This window comes from Triticum aestivum, chromosome 2B, assembly GCF_018294505.1.
Source record: "Triticum aestivum cultivar Chinese Spring chromosome 2B, IWGSC CS RefSeq v2.1, whole genome shotgun sequence".
Taxonomy (NCBI): Eukaryota; Viridiplantae; Streptophyta; class Magnoliopsida; order Poales; family Poaceae; genus Triticum; species Triticum aestivum.
This window is the reverse complement of record NC_057798.1, coordinates 239877214-239899219: the sequence shown is the minus strand read 5'-3', so window position 1 is coordinate 239899219 and position 22006 is coordinate 239877214.

Below are 22006 nucleotides of genomic sequence, written 5' to 3'. Positions count from 1 at the left end.
AGAAAACTAGGTAGAAAGGGGCAAATACCCTTCTATCGTGCCCTTCTTGCCCCTTATATAGCTCCAGTATTGATGAGGCTAAGGCTCAAGGACCTTGAGAATTGAGATAGATAGCCCAGAGGTGTAACCCAACCCCCAGGAAGGCAACCTCGGGAAGCCAACACGCGAAGGAAAACAGGGTACCCGGATCCCTGAGAGAGATGCAGACCAGACAATAAGCCCTAGGCAGTAGGCTGTACGGCTCGTCAGCCAAGTAACTGTCCAGGACACCGTTATTTAATCCTATCTGCGCTGGTATATAAGGCGCTGGACATGAATCAATCGAAGGGGAAAGAAAAAATTATAAGAAACCCCAGACTAGATCACGCCTGCGGCCTCCAGGAAGGGTTAGTTTGTAACTAGAGGAATAGATCTCACCGGAGATCCATGGCGACCACCATTCATAATAAAGACTAGATGACCCGTTGCGTTATTAGCGCACATACCAACTGTGGACCGGAAGTAAAGCTAACTATTTGAAAGATTTCTCCCCTTGACTGCTTGCAAATGATTATGATCGTATTGCATATGCACCCTGATGATGATCATATTCTACAAACAGTGCACAAAAGGGAAAAACAAATGGAAGCGTAATTCACATTTAAAAGACATGTTTGAACTTTTGAAGTCATGCCAAACATGATCTGGAAAACTACACGCGCCACCTTGATCGATGCTTGCTTCATTAACAGGCTTTTCATGCCAACTTGTGGAATACAGCCACGTCGAACCCCACCAAAAATTGCACAGAAACATCCGGCATACTCGAGAACACTAGCCAACCAGCAAACCAACCGATCATGGCAGATTCATAGTAAATCGAATATGCACAGGATCCATTAACGGTCGGCCCCTGAGGAGGATGGCCAAGGGAGATCCACAAAGGAAATGCCAAATCTCACCACCATGGCACAAACACGATCAGCATAGCTGGACACAACGACCAACCAGCAGCCATTGTACTGCTTATTAAAGGACGTGTCGAGTACACCCTACGGGGCGACCTGCACCAAATCCACTGCCCTCACGACCCTGCAGCCAGCCTCGACCCCATTGACATATAAAGCCTTCCCCAATGCAAGATCCTTAGAGGGGATACTCAATATAAAACTAACAGTGCTTGCTTAAGCAACAATGCTTGAGGAAGGGTAAGTTTCGCGAGATTCTGAAAATGCAGGAATAGGAGAAGTATATGATTGGATTGACTTGCCCATTAGAATCCTATAGGATTAGCAAGGGGTGTTTGATGCCACAGGAAAATGAAAGGGATTGTAAAGTTATTTTTCTTAGCAATTTGTAGGGGCGCAAACTGAAGCGAACTATCTAAAATAGAAAATGGAAGTTAAGTGAACCATCTAAAGAGACGACCACATAAATCGACGCATTAGGTGAACATTTGGAAGAATATTCATCGTGAATAGCCCGCGTGTGATTATGTCTGTATTGCGTTTGTCGTGGTGTTCTCACGACAGATGCCATGGGTAGGCTTATTAAGTGTGGTTGGGGCCAGAGGACGCCGGTGTGTTCCGGAAGTGAGATTGGGGACAAGCGGTGTGAGACACACGATGTACCCAGGTTCGGGGCCCTCTGAGGGAGGTAACACTCCTAGCCCTACAAGATCTAGTACATGGATCACAATGGGGCTACAATGGTGCTCCTTGAGCTGTCTTGGGTGGAGGAGGAAGAAGAGCAAGCTCTCTACTCCTAGAGAGTGTGAGTGTGTGTTGTGCATGAGGTCAAGGCCCCGTGCATGGGGCTCGCGGGGGGTCTTATAGCCCACCCCCAGGGTTACAATGGTAAATCTACATGGAGGCGAGGCCCTGGTATCATCGTCTCTAGTCAGATAGTGGGGCCTGCCGGCTGCTGGGGCCCGCCGGCTACCATCATTATGGTGTGTCATCATCCTCATCACAGAGTGGTTGGCATTGTGTGGCTATAGTGCCGCGTCGCCTGGTCCCTGTCTGCCCTTGTCAGTGGCACAACACGCATTGTAGCCATGCTCGCCTCGGTCAGTGGTGAGGGACGTGATGTCTACTATGAAATCTTCTTCTTGTAGACGTTGTTGGGCCTCCAAGTGCAGAGATTTGTAGGACAGTAGCAAATTTCCCTCAAGTGGATGACTGTCGGTGTCAAAACCGACGGATCTCGGGTAGGGGGTCCCGAACTGTGCGTCTAGGCGGATGGTAACAGGAGACAAGGGACACGATGTTTTTACCCAGGTTCGGGCCCTCTCGATGGAGGTAAAACCCTACTCCTGCTTGATTAATATTGATGATATGGGTAGTACAAGAGTAGATCTACCACGAGATCAGAGAGGCTAAACCCTAGAAGCTAGCCTATGGTATGATTGTTGTTCGTCCTACGGACTAAAACCCTCTGGTTTATATAGGCACCGAAGAGGGTTAGGGTTACACAGAGTCGGTTACAATGGTAGGAGATCTACATATCTGTATCGCCAAGCTTGCCCTCCACGCCAAGGAAAGTCCCATCCGGACACATGATGAAGTCTTCAATCTTGTATCTTCATAGTCCAGGAGTCCGGCCAAAGGTGATAGTTCGGCTATCCGGACACCCCCTAATCCAGGACTCCCTCAGTAGCCCCTGAACCAGGCTTCAATGACGACGAGTCCAGCGCGCATATTGTCTTCGGCATTGCAAGGCGGGTTCCTCCTCCGAATGCTTCATAGAAGATTTTGAACACAAGGATAGTGTCCGGCTCTGCAAAATAAGTTCCACATACCACCGTAGAGAGAATAACATTTACACAAACTCAATCTGCTGACGTATTCCGTGGCGTGACATCACACCACGGCCAAGCCTTTATTCGAATCGTTTTTACTGTCCCACCTCAGCGCGTTTAGCGAGGCGGTTTCCTTGGCACGTCTTGTCAAGGCAGAGATTGTGTCCCCTTATTCCGGGATTCTCATCAATACAGGCGTGGGTAACCCAATCGTGCCCGTTGGCGCGTCTCCTCTATCAAAGGCGAGTCCCGAACGGTCACGGGGAAGGCTCTTGGTATTCAACCTCTTTATAAAGAGACCAAGGCTCCACTCCTTTCTTTCAATCTCAATTGAATCCGTCCCTCGCCTCGAGTTCCAACACCCAAAGCTCCAGATTCAGGCGCTTCGGACCTTCGATGATGTCCGGCTCCGACCTGCAAGGCCGGTGGATGCCTTCCTCCGTTACGGAAGAAGATGTGCTAAAGCTAAGAGATGCCAGGTATCTAACCGGCGAAATTTCGCATAGGCTGCCTGCCCAAGGGCAGGTTATTCCCACTCCCAAGCCTGGCGAAAGCATGGTGTTCGTGTCTCACTTTCTTCGGGGGCTAGGCTTCCCAACGGACCCCTTCGTGAGGGGGCTCATGTTTTATTATGGGTTGGAATTTCATGACTTGGATCCGGAGTCCATCCTCCACATCTCATCGTTCATTGTCGTATGCGAAGCCTTCCTCCGCATTACCCCTCACTTCGGATTGTGGCTCAAGACCTTCAAGGTGGAGCCTAAGATGATCAAGGGGCAGCCGGTAGAGTGTGGAGGGGCTGTTATAAGCAAGAATGCTGATGCTCCGTGGCCCGAGGGCTCTTTTCAAGAGGAGCCCGGCCTATGGCAACAAGAGTGGTTTTATATCACAGTTCCCAGGGGCACCAAATGGGTGGCGCCGCCTGCCTTTCACTCGGGTCCTCCACCGCGGCTGGCGTCATGGGTCAATAAAGGACTTGACTGGGGGCCGTCCAAGGACGTGCCCTTGCTGCAGGGCCGCATTCAAGACCTCCTAGAGAGAGAGATCACTCTGGTCGTAGTGGCGCAGGTCATGCTGATCCGTTGCACCCTGCCCTGCAAACATCGCCCCCTCCGCCCGTGGGAATTTAACCTGGAGGGACCACAAGCTCTCCAACATTTTATGGGCGCGACGCCCGTGGAGATGTACAAGATTCTCTTCGGATCACAAGCGATGTGTCCGGACTTGACCGAGGACGCAGGTCTGAGCTGCAATCACCCGGATACTTGTAGGACCTTGAGAAGAGGTGTCTAGAGGGGGGGTGATTAGACACTAAGTGACAAAGTAGCAGTTTTTAAGTTCTTAAAGTTGAGGTGGAGTTTAGGCACAAGTTTAACACTCACAATACATATCAAGCAAGCATGCAAAGAGTATATGAGCAGCGGAAAGTAAAGCATGCAACTTGCAAGAATGTAAGGGAAGGGTTTTGAAGGATTCAAACGCAATTGGAGACACGGATGTTTTTGGCGTGGTTCCGCTAGGTGGTGCTATCGTACATCCACGTTGATGGAGACTTCAACCCACGAAGGGTAACGGTTGCGCGAGTCCACGGAGGGCTCCACCCACGAAGGGTCCACGAAGAAGCAACCTTGTCTATCCCACCATGGCCGTCGCCCACGAAGGACTTGCCTCACTAGCGGTAGATCTTCACGAAGTAGGCGATCTCCTTGCCCTTACAAACTCCTTGGTTCAACTCCACAATCTTGTCGGAGGCTCCCAAGTGACACCTAGCCAATCTAGGAGACACCACTCTCCAAGAAGTAACAAATGGTGCGTTGATGATGAACTCCTTGCTCTTGTGCTTCAAATGATAGTCTCCCCAACACTCAACTCTCTCTCATAGGTTTTGGATCTGGTGGAAAGAAGATTTGAGTGGAAAGCAACTTGGGGAAGGCTAGAGATCAAGATTCATATGGTAGGAATGGAATATCTTGGCCTCAACACATGAGTAGGTAGTTCTCTCTTAGAAAATGTATGATGGAAGTGTAGGTTCAGTCTGATGGCTCTCTCCGCAAATGAAGAGGAGGTGGAGGGGTATATATAGCCTCCACCCAAAATCTAACTGTTACACACAATTTACCAAACTCGATGGGACCGATTCAACAGACTCGGTCGGACCGATTTAGTAAACCTAGTGACCGTTAGGATTTTCGGTGGGACCGACATGCAACTCGGTAGGACCGATGTGGTTAGGGTTAGGGCATAACGTGATCTCAGTCAGACCGATTACACAAGCTTGGTTAGACCGATTTTGGTAATTAGCTTTCCAGAGAGTTGGTCAGGCAAACTCGGTTGGACTGATTACACAAACTCGGTGGGACCGATTTTGGTAATGAGTCAACCAGGAAGTTTGCATTGTAATCTCGGTAGTACCGATTTCTCAAACTCGGTGAGACCGACTTTGATAATGGACATACACAGAGAGATTACAATCCCATCTCGGTGAGACCGAGATCCCTATCGGTGAGACCGATTTGCCTAGGGTTTGTGGCAGTGGCTATGTCATCTGAACTCGGTGGCGCCGGATAGAAAGAATCGGTGGGGCCGAGTTTGACTTTAGGTATAGGACATATGTGTGGAAGTGGGAAAGTAGTTGAGGGTTTTGGAGCATATCACTAAGCACTGTGGAGCAAGAAACTCATTAAGCAACACCTCATCCCTCCTTGATAGTATTGGCTTTTCCTATAGACTCAATGTGATCTTGGATCACTAAAATGTAAAATGAAGAGTCTTGAGCTTGAAGCTTGAGCCAATCCTTTGTCCTTAGCATCTTGAAGGAGTTCCCACACCCTTTAGTCCATGCCACTCCAATGTTGAACTTATCTGAAACATACTAGATAAAAGTGTTAGTCCAACAAGAGATATGTTGACATTAATTAGCAAAACCACCTAGGGAGCACTTGTGCTTTCAATCCCCCCTTTTTGGTAATTGATGAAAACATACATCAAAGATTTAGATAAAGATATAAAGAATAGCAAGTAAAGCTTTGGAAAGACATGCAACAAGCATAGGCTCCCCCTACATGTATGCAATCATGTGAATATGGAATATAGAAGCATGTGAGAGCATAACCATGATAGAGCACGCAATGTGTTACATGTATCTTGGCCATATGCATCAGAGCAAAGAATATTAAAGAAAATACCTTCATGCTCATGAGTCCTTCTTGCAAACAGTATGTACATCAGCAAGAATTCCTCATACACATGATTGTGATGCATATACTTACCTTGTAGTCTTGAGTTGGCTTAGGATGGAATAAACCTACATAAACAAGGTTAGATAACATAGGTACATCTACTAGCCAGAGCAAACGGAAGAAACCACAAGAATACCAAGACTGGGATGACATATAGAGAGTGAGTACTAAGTACCACATTGGATTAGACATGTCCCCAAGAATAAAGATATGCAATGAATTAAATGATTTCTTTCCCTTAGATGTCTTGCTCCCCCTGAATCTAGCATGGGATACTGGGAGAAGATAGGGAACAGAAAATCAGAGCTGAAAGATATATAAATGAACAGAGCTAATGCAAACTAATGCAAATAAGCACATATGAACATGTATTTCCCCTCAAGAAGACATGTGGCATCTCTCCTCTTGAACACCAAGCATCTGGGATCCTTGAGAAATACTTTCTACTTGAGTACTCTCTCCCCCTGGAGATCTCTTTCTCCCCCCGAGGAGGTGATATTTTCTCTCTTTGATGTGATCTCTTTAAGTAATAAGAAGCTTTGATGTGATCTCTCTCTCCCCCTTTGACATCAATTTCCAAGAAGGGTTTTCTGGAATCTGTCGAATGGGTTTGGTCCTTCAGTCACATCACAAGGCAACGATAAAAATGTGATGCTTGTAGAGGACAAGATTCATTGAGTGGAGCTGGATCATAAGAAACAAAGAATAAGTGGCAAACTGTTTTTCCTGTTGTGAAATCAGTGGCACCAAGTGGTATGCTTTGGTTGTACCGAAAGGATTCGGTTGGACCGAAACTAACAAATCGGTGTAACCGAGTTCATTGCAGAGAAAAAACTTGTCACCTCAGCTCACTAGACTAATAAGATCTCACAAAGATTTGCAATGAATTAACTGAATGATATGCAATGAATTGGATGCAGAAAATGCAGAACAGAAAGAAATCTAGATGAAGTTTTTTTTGAAAGGGGAAACAAATATGCATGAGACAAATGCAAAAACACAGAAAAGAACACAAGAGAACTTCATCTAGAGATGGTCGGCGACAAAGTCACCTATGTTAGAGTATATTGACTTAGGAGTCAAGTGAGATCACTTGATCATAGGTCATACTCACCGTTTAAGCTCAAAATGGGGTTACCATCTTTTGTTTAAGCATCTTGATGTATTCACATCTTGTCAAGTTGCTTTAGCTCATGACTCGGAGTAAAGCTTCTCTAAGATGGAATGACATACCTTGGTTGGTGGTGGTGTCCATGTAGTTGAACTTGTGTGGGTTGCTCAAGGTTGATGTAGCTCATCAAGAGTTGGGAGCACCACTTGGAATTTGAGTCCATCTACCTACATGGGTTAGTTCTTGCAAGGAAGAGCACTTGTGTATCCAAAAATGACAATCATGAAGCTCAACATTGAATTTGTCAAAGGATATGTTTGAGTGGTTCCGTACTTCCTTGTCTTCAACCACCTTAGTGTAGAAACTTGGTGATGTAGAGATTGTTCAAGATGTGAGTAGATTACAATCTCATGGAATTTGATTCAACCAAGTACCTACATGGGTTAGATAACATGCAAGTTGCAAGTATATCCAAGACATAAGATTTTCATCATAAGAGAAACATCAAGGATTAGTCATAAGCTCATGTCTTGCATGTATCCAATGGAGTTTCTACTCCAAGTTTGAAGCATCAATGATGTTCAATTCTCCTCTTAACCTGCAAAACACTTTCTCATCAAGAGGTTTAGTGAATATATCCGCTAATTGCTTTTCGGTGCGAACATGCTTAAGATCAATGTCACCCTTAGCAACATGATCTCGAATGAAATGATGACGAACTTCAATATGCTTAGTTCGAGAATGTTGTACAGGATTATGACCAATTTTAATAGCACTTTCATTGTCACAAAGCAATGGAACATGTTTCACATATATCCCATAGTCTTTAAGAGTTTGGGTCATCCAAAGTAATTGAGCACAACATGAGCCAGCGGCAATGTATTCCGCTTCGGCGGTGGATAAGGATACCGAGTTTTGTTTCTTGGAGGACCAAGACACAAGAGATCTACCAAGAAATTGACAAGTACCCGAAGTGGACTTTCTATCAACCTTGTCTCCGGCATAGTCCGAGTCGGAGTAGCCAACAAGATCGAAAGAGGCCCTCTTAGGATACCAAATGCCAAAATTTGGTGTATGGATTAAGTATCTCACTATCCTTTTCACGGCCTTAAGATGACATTCTTTAGGAGCAGCTTGATATCATGCACACATGCACACACTTAACATGATATCGGGACGTGAAGCACATAGATATAACAATGAACCAATCATAGAGCGATAAACCTTTTGATCAACCGGTTCACCATCTTTGGTCAAATCAAGATGTCCACTAGTAGGCATAGGTGTAGACATACCTTTGCATTCTTGCATATTGAACTTCTTGAATAATTCCTTGGTGTACTTCGTTTGAGAAACAAAGGTACCTTCCTTAGTTTGCTTGATTTGCAAACCAAGAAAGAATTTGAGTTCACTCATCATAGACATCTCAAACTTCTCCGACATTAGCTTCCCAAACTTTTCACTAAAATGAGGGTTAGTTGAACCAAATATAATATCATCAACATAGATTTGGCACACAAATAGTTCTCCATTAACCCTTTTAGTAAAAAGTGTTGAATCAATTTTCCCAATTTCAAAGCCTTTTTCAATAAGGAACTTGGTCAAGCATTTATACCATGCTCTAGGAGCTTGTTTAAGACCATAAAGAGCTTTGTGAAGTTTGTAAACATGATTGGGTTTCTTAGGATTGACAAAGCCGGGAGGTTGTTTAACATAAACTTCCTCCTCTATTTCACCATTTAGAAAAGCACTTTTAATGTCCATTTGGTACAAGGTGATATCATGGTGATTAGCATAGGCAAGTAAGATGCGGATGGACTCAAGTCTAGCAACGGGAGCGTAAGTCTCACCATAGTCCATACCTTTGACTTGTGTGTAACCTTGGGCGACGAGACGTGCTTTGTTGCAAACTACTTGTCCATCTTCATCTTGCTTGTTGCGAAACACCCATTTGGTACCGATGATGTTGTGGTTGTTGTCGGGCTTCTCAACCAATGTCCACACTTGGTTCCTCTCAAAGTTGTGTAGCTCTTCATGCATAGCATTTATCCAATTAGGATCTTCCAATGCTTCTTCGACCTTCATAGGTTCAATGCTAGAGATGAAAGAATAGTTTTCACAAAAGTTAGCTAAACGAGTTTTAGAGCGAGTGATTCTCCCGGTTTGAATGTCATTGTAGATTTGCTCGACGGGATGATCTTTAGCAATTCTTGCTCGAACTTGTGAAAGCTTTTGCTTGTTTCTTGGTTGAACTTCTTCTTCATCTTGTTCTTCTTCTTGGCCTTCTTCATTGTTGGCGTTGGCGTTCTCTTGTCGTGGTGGAGAAGGAGGTTGTTGACGTTCATCTTGATGCACTTCCTTGTTTTCTTCATCTTGGTGTGTCCCACTTGTGGATGCTTCCGTATCAACTCTTGGTTCACCTTGTCGTGAAGTAGAAGCTTCCACTTGGACAGACGAGGTACTCTCCTTCACCTCCGTTGGACGAACCTTGCCAATAGATAAGTCTTGGATTGCTTCCGAAGGATCTTTGTCTCCTACATCAATTGGCAATTGCTCTACTTGCGAGCCGTTAGATTCATCAAACTTCACATCTACCATTTCTTCAACCTTTTGGGTGAAATTGTTATAGACACGGTAAGTGTGAGAGTTTGAGCCATAACCTAGTAGGAAACCTTCATGAGACTTAGGAGCAAATTTAGAACGACGATGCTTATCAAGAATGTAGCACTTTGAGCTGAATACTCGAAAGTATCCAACTTGGGGTTTGTTACCGGTGAGGAGCTCGTATGCCATCTTGCCGAGTAGCTTGTGAAGATACAAGTGATTTGTTGCATGACAAGCTGTCTCAACCGCTTCTGCCCAAAAGTGCTTCGGTGTCTTGTATTCATCAAGCATCGTTCTCGCCATTTTGATGAGTGTCCGGTTCTTCCTCTCAACAACTCCATTTTGTTGAGGTGTGTACGTCACCGAGAACTCGTGTGAAATCCCTTCTTCGTCAAGAAAGGTGTCCACATTTGCGTTCTTGAACTCCGTTCCGTTGTCGCTGCGAACCTTCTTGATCTTCACTTCAAATTGATTTTGGGCCTTCCTAGCGAAGTTTTTGAAGATCTTTTGGACCTGCGATTTATCATCGAGAAAGAACACCCACGTAAATCTTGAAAAATCATCAACTATAACTAGACCAAAAGAATTTCCACCAAGACTCTTGTAAGAGTTGGGACCAAAAAGATCCATGTGAAGTAGCTCGAGTGGCCTCCTTGTGGTCATGATGTTCTTCACGGGATGCCTTCCTCCAACCTGTTTACCTGCCTGACAAGCGTTGCAAAGTCTATCCTTATCAAATATGACATCGTTAACTCCAAGGATATGATTTCCTTTAATAAGCTTGTCAAGGTTTCTCATGCCAACGTGACCTAGTCGTCTATGCCATAACCAACCTTTTGAGGATTTAGCAATGAAGCAAGTTTTAGGTTGAGCCTTTTTAGTGAAATCAACAATGTATAGATCACCTCTACGCACACCGGTAAAGACCATTTTATGATTGTCTCGACGAAACACTTGGCAAAGTACTTCAGTAAATAAGACATTGAAACCAAAATCAGCAAGTCTAGATACTAAAAGTAAGTTGTATCCAAGAGATTCAACGAGCATGACATTTTGTATGGAGCTATCATGTGATATGGACACCTTACCGAGGCCAACCACCTTACCCTTTGAGTTGTCACCGAAGGTGACATACTTTCGAGGACTATCATTTTCAGCAAGCTCATGAAACATGTCTTTATCTCCGGTCATGTGATCGGTACATCCACTATCAAGAACCCATTCCTTTCCTCCTGACATATATCCCCGAAGATTTGCCATAAGACCAAAATGTGTCATTGCATCATCAAGAGCGAAATCTCTATCATCATCCTTGTCATAGTATCCATGTTCAACATCATCATGTGGTGGATCAAATCCTAGAGAGGGTGATTCGTTAGAGTGAGTTTGACAATGATCTTGCTTATGTATTTTTATAGCTTCGGAAATAATATCACTAATAATCCCAACATCTCCTTTGGCACGCATAAGGTTAGTAAGCTCAAATAGACGATCACCAAACATAGGATCACTAGTATTCATCTTACTCAAAGCAATAGACTTATGGAGAATTTCATCAAGATTTTTCAAGGAATAATTTGGAAAGCGTTCCTCAAGAAATTTCCATATAGTGTAGGCACACTTAAGAGTAGGCAAACATCCAATCAAGTTTCTAGGCAAGCCTCTAGTGATAAGATTAACAGTTCTAAGATTCCTAATCATGTCAATTGACTCATCAGGAGTAGGATGCATAGGATCAACATGAGGTGCACAAGGGCTAGCAATGTACTTGTTCAAATGATATTGACTGAAAATTACAAGCATCTCATTTTTCCATTCATGAAAATACTCTCCATCAAGTATAGGCACTCTATGTCTAAGACTCCCCAAAGTAGACTCATCCATCTTCCTCCAATGGTGATTAAACCAAGGCAATGGAGACCAAGGCTCTGATACCACTTGTAGGACCTTGAGAAGAGGTGTCTAGAGGGGGGGTGATTAGACACTAAGTGACAAAATAGCAGTTTTTAAGTTCTTAAAGTTGAGGTGGAGTTTAGGAACAAGTTTAACACTCACAATACATATCAAGCAAGCATGCAAAGAGTATATGAGCAGCGGAAAGTAAAGCATGCAACTTGCAAGAATGTAAGGGAAGGGTTTTGAAGGATTCAAACGCAATTGGAGACACAGATGTTTTTGGCATGGTTCCGATAGGTGGTGCTATCGTACATCCACGTTGATGGAGACTTCAACCCACGATGGGTAATGGTTGCGCGAGTCCACGGAGGGCTCCACCCACGAAGGGTCCACGAAGAAGCAACCTTGTCTATCCCACCATGGTCGTCGCCCACGAAGGACTTGCCTCACCAGCGGTAGATCTTCACGAAGTAGGCGATCTCCTTGCCCTTACAAACTCCTTGGTTCAACTCCACGATCTTGTCGGAGGCTCCCAAGTGACACCTAGCCAATCTAGGAGACACCACTCTCCAAGAAGTAACAAATGGTGCGTTGATGATGAACTCCTTGCTCTTGTGCTTCAAATGATAGTCTCCCCAACACTCAACTCTCTCTCATAGGTTTTGGATCTGGTGGAAAGAAGATTTGAGTGGAAAGCAACTTGGGGAAGGCTAGATATCAAGATTCATATGGTAGGAATGGAATATCTTGGCCTCAACACATGAGTATGTAGTTCTCTCTTAGAAAATGTATGCTGGAAGTGTAGGTTCAGTCTGATGGCTCTCTCCACGAATGAAGAGGGGGTGGAGGGGTATATATAGCCCCCACACAAAATCTAACCGTTACACACAATTTACCAAACTCGGTGGGACCGATTCAACAGACTCGGTCGGACTGATTTAGTAAACCTAGTGACCGTTAGGATTTTCGGTGGGACCGACATGCAACTCGGTAGGACCGATGTGGTTAGGGTTAGGGCATAACGTGATCTCGGTGAGACCGATTACACAAGCTCGGTTAGACCGATTTTGGTAATTAGCTTTCCAGAGAGTTGGCCAGGCAAACTCGGTTGGACCGATTACACAAACTCGGTGGGACCGATTTTGGTAATGAGTCAACCAGGAAGTTTGCATTGTAATCTCGGTAGTACCGATTTCTCAAACTCGGTGAGACCGACTTTGATAATGGACATACACACAGAGATTACAATCCCATCTCGGTGAGACCGAGATCCCTATCGGTGAGACCGATTTTGCCTAGGGTTTGTGGCAGTGGCTATGTCATCTAAACTCGGTGGCGCCGGATAGAAAGAATCGGTGGGGCCGAGTTTGACTTGAGGTATAGGACATATGTGTGGAAGTGGGAAAGTAGTTGAGGGTTTTGGAGCATATCACTAAGCACTGTGGAGCAAGAAACTCATTAAGCAACACCTCATCCTCCTTGATAGTATTGGCTTTCCTATAGACTCAATGTGATCTTGGATCACTAAAATGTAAAATGAAGAGTCTTGAGCTTGAAGCTTGAGCCAATCCTTTGTCCTTAGCATCTTGAAGGAGTTCCCACACCCTTTAGTCCATGCCACTCCAATGTTGAACTTATCTGAAACATACTAGATAAAAGTGTTAGTCCAACAAGAGATATGTTGACATTAATTACAAAAAACCACCTAGGGAGCACTTGTGCTTTCAATACTCAAGTAAGTAGCCCTGTACCTGGACACGCTATCCCATATTTATCCTGAATTTGCCCTTTAAAAGAGCTGTTCTTTGAACAGGAGTGGATAGCGAAAGCAAAGTTGATCAGGTGTCCGGCCCCCCTCCCTGAGACCACGCCGGATCCCGTGTTAACCAGGATGCTGGAGGTTGCACCTTCGGAAGAAGGTGAAGGGGGAACAAGGAAGCTACCGCCTCCGTGAAGTAGGCTGTCAGGAAAGGAGAGATCGAGAATCCCTCCATCCAAGGGAAGAAGAGGACCGCCTCTGAAGACCCGGAGACCATGGTCTCAAAGCGGGGGAAGAAATCTTCGTCAGAGGGTCCTGTGCCGAGAGATGCCTCGGTCGCATCGCGCCCCCAAGGGGATCAGCCCTCCATCGAGCCGTAAGTAAAAAGGGGAGTTTATTTTAAAATAAAGGATATCCCTGCCCTATTTCTGATGAAGATAACCAAAATTTTACCTTGTAGTTCGGATCTCAGCCCTTCTCAGCAAGCTCATCTTCGGGGGATCTTCGTCCGGAGATGATAGAGAGCGAAACGCCTCCCCCTGTCGTACCGTCTTGCGAGGCGGGCGACCCTGAGGTGTCGTCGCGGAGGGTTTCTTCGAGTCCGGTGGGGCCAGAAGGCAGTCGTATGTCCCCTCAAAGCCCTCCATGTCCGGCCTTCGAAAAAGGCCACCGGACGAGTCCGGCACCACCTGGTGTACGGTCGGAGGAGCTGAAGGATCTGCTCGGGCGAGCGTCTATCTCAGAAGATCACCGTGCGTTAATGGGTACGGTGATTGAAAGGATTTCATCCACTGAGAGCGGATTGCACGAAGCCGTCAGAAGTTTACTGACAGGTTTTGAGGTACGCAAAATGATGTACCCTTTGATAGTTCCGCATATAAAATGTGCCATGTGTAGATAGTAGCCCCTGAGGCTCGGTGTGTTGTCAAAAATGACAGCGCGCCGAGGATCATAATCCCAGGTATAATGTGTCGCCCTTCCAATGTAGGTGGCGAAGGGTCCGGTGGCTAGCCGGACTGATGAATTTGCCGAACTAAAGCGGCAGCTTGATGTGGCTGATGCCGACATCGCGCTTGTCAATAAGCATCTTGACAAGTCACAAGGTATGCAATTTCTCCGCGGACACCTGGTAAGGGAGCTTGATGCCCGTGCCTTACAACATGTATGCTTGATGCAGATGGTGCCGCTACCATGGAGAACCTTTGGGCGGAGCTCGCCCGAGCCAAGGAGCAGGCCAAAAAGAGTGATGCGGCTGCCTTAAAGGCGGCCGAAGAGCTAAAAGCCGAACATGCTGCTCACTGCCAAAGCAAGAAGGAAATGGCCGAGATGGCCGTGAAGTTAAAGAATGCTGCCGACCGCTGCAAGCTTCTTGAAAAAGAAGATCAAGTGGTGCAAGAGGACCTGAAGAAGGCCACTACCGAGGCCAAGGATGCTCGCTCTGCGATGAGAGCTATGAAGGAGGAGCTGCGTCAGGCCGGAGATACCGCGGCTGGAAAGCCCTTTCTGCTGCGGAGGAAATTCGTGGATCCTAAATATGCTCAGTTGGACCGGCTGTGGAGTGTGGAGGATGCTTATCTGGACCTGGCGGCAAGTGCCGCGGACGCGGCCGAACACTTCCGAGATCAAAAGGATCACGAAATGGAAAAGGTTTTTTGGTCGCAGTTCCATAATCCAGAGCGCCCACTTCCATTAACCGATCGCTTGGCCGAATGGGCGGAGCTGAATAGGTTATCCGGACTTGCCATGAAGGATGTCGTGAGTCTTTTGTGGCCGAAAAGGCCCGAGCCGAAGAGTTATTTTGGCTTGGTGCAGCAGTTCCTTGGTGCGGTGCCGCATATCAATGCAATGAGGAGGTCGGCATGCATAGAGGGTGCGCGGATGGCTCTTGCCCGTGTCAAGACATACTGGGCGGAGATGAAGGCCACCGATGTTGCATCCCAAGATTCGGACGGAAGCCGAGTACCTGTCGAGCACTATTTTCAGGAAGTTCTGCAGGGCGCTCGTTTAATAGAGACGCAGTGCTCGAAGGATATTATGTTCGAATAACATGTATTATTGTGAAACAATGTATCGATGGAATATAAGAGCTTTTTATACTTGTGCCTTTCAAGAATTAAAATACCTCCTGTGCGGCCGCTAATGTATATGTATATATAACCTGAAAGATGGCAGTCTTCGGCTTCAGCCCCCACGCATATAATGCGGGGGTGTTTGCAAAAGGCGCATTTTCACACTTGATCCAACGTCTTGGTCCTATAAAGGAGGTGGTAGCGCAGCAAACTAGGCAACCGGACTATAATGCTTTATCACTTTCACTTAGCCATAGGAGTTTGACAGTGGGGCTACGATATAGCCCCTAGGGGCACCGCGCTCACCCGAATTCGGGGCGCGTATGTGCCTGACCGGGAAACGGTCCTTCGTCAATGCGGAGGAATCCTATAGATTCCGGCGGGTCATCGAGTGGTTGACCAGTCTCACGCTATATCATGATAGTCAGTTTTCGTCTTTCTCTACTGAGGTTCTCGCCTGGCCGAACCGGGGCACAATCGCAGTAGTTCTCCTGGTGCCGCCTTAGCCGATAGAGCGGAACGTAAGGCAGCAAAACACATGAGCCGGGCAAACCCAACATTTGACCAAAGACATGATTCGGAGCTGATGCATATAAGGCCTAACTCGAGACGCTGAACACTCCCTAAGGTATTCGGTCTTTATGAAAACGGGCTGAACAACTCCCTTGGTAATAAGCCCCTGGTGTCCAGGTACGCGCAAAATTCTGACGTGGCCCATGCCAAAACGTCAGCCTCCTCCTTGGTTATAGCAAAAAACCAGGGGATGTGTGTCAACAAGAGACAGTAAAAAAGGTTTATGCAGGGTCTAAATTTCAAAAGAATCCTTGTCACGGATCCCTACTACACGTCTGCGCCTGTGTCTCCGTTGTGTCGTATCCTGAACGGGTGTAGCACGGTGTTCATCTATAAAAGAGAGGAACTTAGTTGAAAAAGATTGTGCGAAAATGTATGTTATATTAAATAAACAAAGTACAACTCAAAGAATGAATAAAATTGAGCTTTATTGTCTCTTGTTGTACATGCACGGAGCCCCTTGTTCGGGGGTATGCGGCTAGTAAGCCCTTGTATGTTTACGCCGGACTCGTCTAACCGTGTCCGGGGTCTGAATGACCTGTTTAGGTGCTTTGATTAGTGAAGCTGGTTTAGTGTGTGGCTGTCAAGGCAGTCACACAATCTTCTGCGCTTGAGGAGCACTCGATATTTCCCTTTAAGGAGATGATGCCTCGCGGACCGGGCATTTTAAGTGTAAGGGATGCATAATGCGGTATTGCGTTAAAGCGGGCGAAAGCTTCGCGTCCCAGTAGTGCTTGGTAGCTACTTGTAAATGGGGCGAGGTGGAAGGTTAACTTTTCGCGGCGGAAGTTGCCGGGTGAGCCGAACACAACTTCTAGCAGTAAGAGCCCGTACAATGGGCATATGGGCCTGGCATTACCCCTTCAAAGGAAGTGTTGCTATGGTGAATTTTGGTTGGGTCTATCCCCATTTTGCGGATTATGTCCTGGTATAGCAGGTTTAGATCACTGCCGCCGTCCATTAGGACTTGTGTAAATTGGAGTCTGTCAATTATCGGATCTAATATCAAGGCAGTCCATCCTGCATTCCGGATACTTCTAGAGTAATCCTGATAGTCGAAGGTGATTGGTTTTAACAACCAGTGGCGGGACTCCTCTGGGATAGGCCATATGGCTCGTACCTCTATGGGCACCGCTCTATTTTTCCATTTCGTCACGTGAAGTGAGTTTACTGTTTTGACTTCTTGTGGGAAATTCTTTTGTTTTCCGGTGCTCCGCTTTTGGGGTTCGTCATCGTCCTCGCTTGGTGTGTCGAGCCCCTTGTGTTCGGCGTTGAGTTTGCCGGACTGCTTGAAGACCCAACAATCTCTGTGGGTATGGTTTGCAGGCTTCTTGGGAGTACTATGGATTTGGCATATTTTGTCCAAGATTTTGTTTAAGTTAGATAGCTCGTCCCTATTATCCTTAAGGGGCAGTTTTTTATGATTCTACCGAGATCTTTTGAATCCTGCATTGACCGCCGTGCTCTTCGGGCTATCTCCCTTGGTCCGGCGCTGGTCCTTGCTGCGTCGCGGTTTTCCGTTTCCATCCCTGACTTCGGATGTACTTGGGTCGCTGGTACTGCATCTTGCCAGCCAGCTATCCTCTCCCGCACAAAAGCAGGTCATGAGGCTTGTTAATGCGGCCATTGTTCTTGTTTTTTATTGGCCGAGGTGTCTGGCGAGCCATTCGTCTCGGACGTTGTGTTTGAAAGCTGCTAAGGCTTCTGTGTCCGGATAGTCGACTATTTGGTTCTTTTTAGTAAGGAATCTGTTCCAGAATTTTTGGGCTGACTCTCCGGGTTGTTGAGTTATGTGACTTAAATCATCTGCATCCGGAGGTCGGACATAAGCCCCTTGAAAATTTGCCCGAAAAGCATCCTCGAGCTCTTCCCAACTTCCAATGGTGTTTCCAGGGAGGCTTTTGAGCCAATGCTGGGCTGGCCCTTTGAGCTTGAGGGGTAGGTATTTTATGGCGTGGAGGTCATCTCCTCTAGCCATGTGTATGTGGAGGATGTAATCCTCAATCCAGACTCCGAGGTCTGTTGTTCCGTCGTATGCCTCTATGTTTACGAGCTTGAATCCCACTAGAAATTCATAATCCAGAACCTCATCGGTGAAACATAGGGGGTGTGTGGCACCCCTATATTTAGGTGTACCGTAATATTCGGATACTTGATGTGTTGCATTGCTTACTAGAGCTTGCTTTCTTGGCCCGTAGATAGATCTAACTGGGCCATCTTTTTGATGTGAATCCGTGTGCGGATCGCGTGCCGGCTTGTGTGCGGCGCCGTTTGCCGCTCTATGTTTGCCATGGGGTCGTCTATCCGACCGGGTGGTCTCCTTGTTTTTTGATTGCGGGGGCTCTACGGCCTCCTCATCAAATTCGGGCAGTAGTTTTCACTTCGGGTAGCTCTTTGTGCGGCGACTATCGCCGTATTTGTCTGCGGTGTTGAGTACTTTGCTCCATCTGATTCTGAGCGCATCTTTCGCTGTTTTGAGCTTCCGCTTCTGCTTTTTCAGGCTACGCGCAGTGGCGACGAGCCTTTTGTGGAGGTTCTTCTGCTCCAGCAACTTGTCCGGTGTGAGATCGTCTGGACTGTTATCTTCGCCGGGGACGGATTGTTTATCCAGGTTGTCCTGTTCGGACGGTTGCGCGATGGCATGTTCTTCGTCCACCGGTTCGCCCTGCTCTATGGCTGGGTCTGTATGGTTGGTGTCTTTGTCGAGGCGGGGTTTTGAGCGGCGCTTACGTCGCTGTTTTGACTGCTTTTCAGGGGAATGGTCCCTCGTGGCGTCCCGTTGTTCCTCGTCGTCGCTTCCTTTAGGTGTGTCCACCATGTATACATCGTGAGATGAGGTGGCTGTCCAGTGCCTTATAGGTGCTGGTTCATGCTTATCTCCTACATCGTCGTCCATACCGTCGATGTCTTCGGAGTCGAAATCAAGCACGTCGTTTAAACTTTCGACAGTGGCTACGAAGTGGGTGGTGGGTGGGCTTTGAATTTCTTCGTCGTCCGCATCCCAACCTTGCTGACCATAATCTGGCCAGGGCTCTCCTAATAAAGAGAGAGACTTTAGTGAATTCAGGATGTCGCCAAAGGGCGAGTGCTGAAAGATGTCTGCGGTGGTGAACTCCATGATCGGCACCCAATCGGATTCAATTGGCAGGGGCGCGGAAGGTTTGGAGTCTGGAGAGGAGTCCGGCACCTTGGAGTCATGAGCTTCGCAAAGGACAGGGTTGGTGTTAGGCTCGATCACCATAGAGATAGCAGCCCCCGAGGCGGTGTCCAGCCACCCGTCCTTGGTCGGTGCAGTCGGCTCCGAGCTAAGGGTCGGAGCGGACACTGGTGCGGCCTCCAGGGCACTGTCCGGTGGCAGAGCTGGATCATGCCCATCGTGACAGTGCGGCGCGCTTGGCTGTGGCTCGAACCCGTCGAAGATCAAGTCTCCGCGGACGTCAGCCGTATAGTTCAAACTTCCAAATCTGACCTGATGGCCAGGGGCGTAGCTTTCAATCTGCTCCAGATGGCCAAGCGAATTGGCCCGCAGTGCAAAGCCGCCGAATACGAAGATCTGTCCGGGGAGAAAAGTCTCACCCTGGACCGCATCGTTGTTGATGATCGGAGGAGCCATCGGGCCTAAAGATGACGACACAGAGGAACTCTCAATGAAAGCACCAATGTCGGTGTCAAAACCGGCGGATCTCGGGTAGGGGGTCCCGAACTGTGCGTCTAGGCGGATGGTAACAGGAGACAAGGGACACGATGTTTTTACCCAGGTTTGGGCCCTCTCGATGGAGGTAAAACCCTACTCCTGCTTGATTAATATTGATGATATGGGTAGTACAAGAGTAGATCTACCACGAGATCAGAGAGTCTAAACCCTAGAAGCTAGCCTATGGTATTATTGTTGTTCGTCCTACGGACTAAAACCCTCCGGTTTATATAGGCACCAAAGAGGGTTAGGGTTACACAGAGTCGGTTACAATGGTAGGATATCTACATATCCGTATCGCCAAGCTTGCCTTCCACGCCAAGGAAAGTCCATTCCGGACACGGGACGAAGTCTTCAATCTTGTATCTGCATAGTCCAGGAGTCCGGCCAAAGGTGATAGTTCGGCTATCCGGACACCCCCTAATCCAGGACTCCCTCAGTGACCTAAGGTTTATCCATCTATGGAAGGCGTAAGATGAAGATGGTCTCTCTCAAACAACCCTGCAACCAAATAACAAAGAGTCTCTTGTGTCCCGAACACACCCAATACAATGGTAAATTGTATAGATGCACTAGTTCGGCGAAGAGATGGTGATACAAGTGCAATATGGATGGCAGATATAGGTTTTTATAATCTGAAAATATAAAAACAGAAAGGTAGCATGTAACAAAAGTGAGTGTAAACGGTATTGCAATGCTTCAAAACAAGGCCTAGGGTTCATACTTTCACTAGTGCAAGTTCTCTCAACAATAATAACATAATTGGATCATATAACTATCCCTCAACATGCAACAAAGAGTCACTCCAAAGTCACTAATAGCGGAGAACAAACGAAGAGATTATTGTAGGGAACAAAACCACCTCAAAGTTATTCTTTTCGATCAATCCATTGGGCTATTCCTATAAGTGTCACAAACATCCCTAGAGTTTGTAGTAAAATAACACCTTAAGACACACATCAACCAAAACCCTAATGTCACCTAGATACTCCAATGTCATCTCAAGTATCCATGGGTATGATTATACGATATGCATCACACAATCTCAGATTCATTTATTCAAACCAACACAAAGAACTTCATAGAGTGACCCAAAGTTTCTACCGGAGAGTCAAGACGAAAACGTGTGCCAACCCCTATGCATAGATTCCCAAGGTCACGGAACCCGCAAGTTGATCACCAAAACATACATCAAGTGAATCAATAGAATACCCCATTGTCACCACGAGTATCCCATGCAAGACATACATCAAGTGTTCTCAAATCCTTAAAGACTCAATCGGATAAGATAACTTCAAAGGGAAAACTCAATCCATTACAAGAAAGTAGAGGGGGAGAAACACCATAAGATCCAACTATAGTAGCAAAGCTCGCGGTACATCAAGATCGTGCCATATCAAGAACACGAGAAAGATAGAGATCAAACACATAGCTACTGGTACATACCCTCAGTCCCGACGGTGAACTACTCCCTCCTCGTCATGGAGAGCACCGGGATGATGAAGATGGCTACCAGTGATGATTCCACCCTCTAGCAGGGTGCCGGAACTGGTTCCCGATTGGTTTTTGGTGGCTAAGGAGGCTTGCGGCGGCGGAACTCCTGATCTAGGTTATTTTCTGGAGGTTTCTGTGTTTATAGGAGAGGTTGGCATCGAGAACAAGTCGGGGGGGCCCACGGAGAGTCCACGAGGCACAAAGGCGCGCCCTCCACCCTCGTGGGGCCCACGGGCCTCCCCTCCAGTAACTCTTCGTTCCAGTAATTTATATATTTTCCAGAAAAAATCTCCGTTGATTTTCAGCGCATTCCGAGAACTTTTATTTCTGCACAAAAAACAACACCAAGGTAGTTCTGCTGAAAACAACATCAGTCCGGGTTAGTTCTAATCAAATCATACCAAAATCATGTAGAAATATTATAAACATGGCATGAATACATCAAAAATTAGAGATACGTTGGAGACGTATCAGCATCCCGTAGCTTAATTCCTGCTCGTCCTCGAGTAGGTAAATGATAAAAACAGAATTTTTGATGTGGAATGCTACCTAACATATTTATCAATCTAATCTTATTTATTGTGGCAAGAATATTCAGATCCATAAGATTCAAAACAAAAGTTTAATATTTACATGAGAACAATAATACTTCAAACATACTAACAAAGCAATCATGTCTTCTCATGGCCGAAGAAAGCTATCCCTACAAAATTATATAGTCTGGCTATGCTCTATCTTCATCACACAAAATATTTAAATCATGCACAAACCCGATGACAAGCCAAACA